The sequence below is a fragment of the Miscanthus floridulus genome, chromosome 3 (assembly GCF_019320115.1).
Source record: "Miscanthus floridulus cultivar M001 chromosome 3, ASM1932011v1, whole genome shotgun sequence".
Classification (NCBI taxonomy): Eukaryota; Viridiplantae; Streptophyta; class Magnoliopsida; order Poales; family Poaceae; genus Miscanthus; species Miscanthus floridulus.
This window is the reverse complement of record NC_089582.1, coordinates 88,128,338-88,133,491: the sequence shown is the minus strand read 5'-3', so window position 1 is coordinate 88,133,491 and position 5,154 is coordinate 88,128,338. Positions and strand designations below refer to the sequence as shown.

The 5,154-nt window shown below is 51.3% G+C and overlaps 1 non-coding gene across 1 annotated transcript; it reads right to left on the bottom strand.

Annotated features, from left to right (window-relative positions):
- Positions 1–4,882: 4,882 nt before the first annotated feature.
- Positions 4,883–4,954, bottom strand: TRNAD-GUC (transfer RNA aspartic acid (anticodon GUC)). The gene has a single exon. It is a non-coding gene; the product is annotated as a tRNA-Asp (tRNA).
- Positions 4,955–5,154: the final 200 nt, after the last annotated feature.

Below are 5,154 nucleotides of genomic sequence, written 5' to 3'. Positions count from 1 at the left end.
CATGGCACACGCCGCCGGACATAACCACTGCCATAGGGGCCCTGCCCGGTTCTGCTCCCTTGACTTCGGCGAGCGCAATGGGTACCTCAAGGGACCCGCCTAGTTCTGCTCTCTCGACTTCAGCGAGCGCAATGAGTACCTCAAGGGACCTGCTCGGTTCTGCTCCCTCGACTTCGACGAGCGCAATGGGTACCTCAAGGGCGTCGCACCCATAGATGCTCAGCAGAAGAGCATGGAGCTCTAGACCTTCTCATGCAGTCGAGGTCGCTCCTGGGCAGGGACGCTGCCACCAAAGTATGACCACTATAGCTGGAAGAGATCTTATCAAACTTTATGAACTGGCCAACCTGAGCAGTTGTAGGCACGGAACCCTCCACCAGCACGATCCTAGGCAACTTCCCCTCCGACAAGGCTCGCCCGGTGAAGATCCACCGGAAAAAATCCACACACAGCTCAATCCTAAAAAAGGCCTCGCAGATGAATCCAGCGTGCCACCTCCTTCGGAGAAAGCCGCCCCTTCTCAGGCAAAGACGACCAGCACCACCCCGAGCAGCCTCTATCTCATCATCATGCTCTGGATTCACAAAAGAATTTGTAAGTCCTCCCCCTCGCTTACCCTCTATCTCACTTAGGAACCGCCATGGCATACAGGCACTCTCGATGAAGAGGAAGAAGGAGGAGAGACAATAGTTGGAGAACTGGCAAAGGACTATGACGAAAAGTCCTCTCCCTCCCCCTATTTAAGGAGGAAATGCGACAGCAGAAGAGGGGCAAAAGATCAGAGCGAAAAACTCTCGCCTTTCTCCCATTCAATGCGTATGGGAAACGATGGGACACACCCTGACCGATGGGACGCACACTGACCGAAGGAACAACACCTGGTCAGACAGAACGCCACCTGGTAAGATGGGACATGGCCTAGGTATGGCCCACCACTACCGCACGCCGAGCGCAAAAACCAAAGCATCACCATGCACAGGCGGCTCTCCACCTCCCCAGGTGGGACTTGGAAAAACCCAAACGACTGGATCTCCGCCATGAGAAACCTTCGGGCTTCCTAAGTCGATCGAACAGCTCAAGAAAACACCAAGAGATAGGTAAGGAGCGAAGGGACGCCCATATAGGCCATGCCAACTCCATCACGAACGACAAGCAAGGTTCTCGATCGGACATTTCTGATTAGAGCTCTTCAAACCCCATCACTTGAGTCATCAAGGTAACACTACCGACCCACGCTATTTCTTTATAATCATTTCATACATCTATACACGCATTCATTCCATACGCCAGTGCCCTCTGGACAATTCAGGACCTGAACCACCCGGGGGCTCAGGAACTAAGGCATCGCACATTTGGCAAAATGCATCACAACGCTCCGTGTTGCGTCACGAAGCGGTAGTTGCCTCATTCAACATGAGCAACGACCGACAGAGGTTCAAAGGCCAGCCCACAAAGGGCTCGAGGCTGCCCCTTGTCAAATAGAGCTAGGGGAGCAAATGCAGATGAGCCCCGTGCAGCCCTCTCCTGGTCTGCCCCAAAGCAGACAGGGTCATCTCAACCTTCTTATTTGATCGTAAACCTCTGCCAAACCCACAGAATCTCCATCGAAGGGGTGGCTAGCAGGCCACCTGGGTCAGTCTCCGAAACAACCCAGGCATCTACCGGGTGGTAGGTAAAGGAGCAGTGGAATAACACAAGAGGGCTATGTCGACCCCATCATGAACGACGGACCCGGATTCCACTCGATCATACCTGTTAGCGAGCTCACCGAGCGCGTCACTTGAGCCCAAATGATCGAGGCAAGCGACAAAGCTCAACCCCTCCGGTTGTGAGAAACCGAGGATGGGGTAATGCACACAACTCAAACCAACCCCTACCAAGGCCTAATGGGGCTCGGTGGCTCAAGACACCAAAACACCTAGGGTCTGCGACCCTGAACTCGCCCCATCCCTCGGCTACACTTTGACTGCACACCAAATGCCTAGGTCTACGACCTCAAACTCGCCCTATTCCTTGGCTATGCTTTGACTGCACACCAAACGCTAGGGTCTACGACCCTGAACTCGCCCCATCCCTCAGCTATGCTTTGACTGCACACCAAATGTCTGGGTCTACAACCCCAAACTCGCCCATCCCTTGGCTACACTTTGACTGCACATCAAACGTCTGGGTCTACGACTCAAAACTTGCCCCATCCCTCGGCTACGCCTCGACTACACACCAAAACGCCTGGGTCTGTGACCCCAAACTCGCCTCATCAGGATCCGTGAGCTCCGGCTCGTCCGATCCCTAAAACTAACTAACTAACTGCCTCGGCTGCACGGGCTGCACCAAGGCCAGGATCCATGACTCTGACTTGCCCAATCCCCCGGTGCGCACCGACGCTAGGACCCACGAGCTCCGTCTCGTCCGATCCCTAAAACTAACTACCTAGCTCAATCCCACGGCGCACACCGATGCCAGGGCCCATGAGCTCTATCTCGTCTGATCCTTGAAACTAACTGCCTCGCCCGATCCCACGGCACGCACCGACGCCTGGATCCGCGAGCTCCATCTCACTCAATCCCCAAACTAACCGTCTCGGTTGCGCAATGATGCCTTGGTTGACGACTCCGTCTCAACTAAGAAACAAGCACACACGCCCGCTAACAACACCCTCCAGACGATTCTGCCCAAATTGATCGGGGGCTCAGGGGCTACACCCGTGGGTGCGCTAGTGCGCACCCGCTAAGGAAACGAAAACCTCTCCCGCTGGCAACACGAAAAAACCCCTAGACGATTCTGCCCGAATCGCCCGGGGGCTCGGGGGCTACACCCACCGTCAAGACAAAAATCCCCCCGATGATTCTACCCGAATCGCCCGAGGGCTCGGGGGCTCCTGTCGGATTCATAAACCCGGGGTCCCTCGCGGACAAGCTTCCCAACAGAGGCTCGGCCCAGCAGGCAACATTGCAAACAACGCGCAACTGATGGGCCGACCTAAGTACCTAAACAACAAGCCAGAGGGGCGATCCAATCACCGACCGGAAGATCCAGCCGAGGAGGAACGGCGCCGTTTTACAACTCTGGCCCACCTCTTTGACCGGAGCACTCACTTCGGTCTCCAGTCCGCCTCCGGATGGCCTCTTCGACCGGAAGGCCTGGCCAAAGCACTACTTCCGACTTCGACCCGCGTCTCCAACTAGGGATACACCAAAACCCTACTCACTGCTCTTCTCCGACTGGCGCATTCAGAGCCGACTGGGATTAACCGATCGGGGACGCCCGCTCGGTAAGGACCAGGGAACGGATGGGGAAAGTAAGGCAGGACGCGCAAGTCAAACTACAATACCAGGGACCATACCCTACGCACCTGCCAGGCAGTACCCTGCGACCCTCCTGGCACGATAGAACCCAAGCAGTGTTGTAGGCACCGACATTTTCCCCTACAGTATTGTGGGCATCATTAACTCCTATACGGTAAGGCCCCCCCACATGCCTCTAGACATCAACAATGTTGTGGGCGCCGGCATTTACCGTACCAGACGAACATGTTAAATCTCCTTGCATGCCTCTAGGTATCAACAATGTGGCAGGCGTCGACGTCTGCCATACCTGAAGAAAACAACACAACCTCCTACGTGCATCTGACATCCAACAGTGTTGTGGACACCTACCATCATCCTGTACCCGCCAGCAAGGGCAGCAAGGCTTAGAAGCATACGTTCTCTCTCTCACTTGTAAGGCCATCTCCTTCATATATAAAAGGGAATGCGCTCTCTCCCAACAGGTAAGTTGATTCAGATTCATTAGATCGATCAAGTTCACTACTACACAACAGCAGAACCACCAGGTTCAAGCCACGAGCACACACTCAAACACTTAGCTCATAGCGGGGCTCCCGTCACTCTCGGCCCTTCCGACCGGACCTCTTGTACCCCCATCTTTTCCCTTCTCGTTTGTAACCCTACTGAGCACTTAAGCTCAGGAATAAAGTCACCGACCGACTCAAACTGGACGTAGGGCACGTTGCCTGAACCAGTATAAACCCTGTGTTATTGAGTGCTAGGCCACCTTCGATCACAACGTACGGCAAAACTACAAATATTTACTTGTCGGTCACTTTCTGCACCGACGGTTGTCTTAAGTCAAACTTTTTAAACTTTAACCAAATTTATAGAAAAAGTTAATATTTATTATATCAAATTAGTATCATTGGATTTAGCATAGAATATATTTTTATAAGGGGATCATTTTATGTCACATATGTTTTTACTCTTTTCTATAAAGTTAGTCCAACTTAAAAAAATGACTAGAACGGATTCTAGAAATTGATTTTTTTTTTTTTTTTTGACGGAGGGAGTACACAAGTTGATCTAAATAATGATTCTGTGAATTGTCGAACAGATCGTTTTGGTTAGCCTGAAGACTAGTCCTCGGTTGTTGTACTTAGTCTCATTAGTTGCTAAAAGTTATCATCATGACTTTTATTATGTCAAGGGCCCTGAGTTTTACATGGATTCAGGCCATAGAAAACTCAGGATCAAAGTCAGCGAGACGTCTCCGTTGGTTTCACCAATCTCGACAACTGTTGGTTTGGTCTTTCAAAAATACTCAGTAAAGGTTACAGGTGTACATGCTGGTGAATAAAGGTGAATGTGTTTGCGTTAGTGATTCATAAAAAATCAAGAGAAGTTGCCAGCCAACAATATTCTCTTCTGTGCGCTTCAAATCGGCGATGAACGGCCACAAAAATACCAAATGCAGTCATGCAGATGCAATGCAGGGGCTGTTTTATTTCGTTCAGGCCCAACAAAACTCTCTGAGAAGCCCATTACTATGTAGAGGCCCATTGAACGATGTCCTGCAAATATCTCAAAGGAACAAAAAGAAAAAAAAAATCCGCCGTTGCCGGGGATCGAACCCGGGTCACCCGCGTGACAGGCGGGAATACTCACCACTATACTACAACGACCTGATTGATTACAAAACAGCAGGTGTTATTAATTTACTATTAAATCTTGAGGTCATGCGCGAGAGAAAAACCCGATGATATCATAGCCTCTTAAGTTCCAACTTCGGTGATCTGATAATCAAATCCGATGAGAACGATACCTCATAGCGTCTTTAGTTCCAGCTTAATATCGTATCGTCGTCTTTAGTTCCAACTTTGCT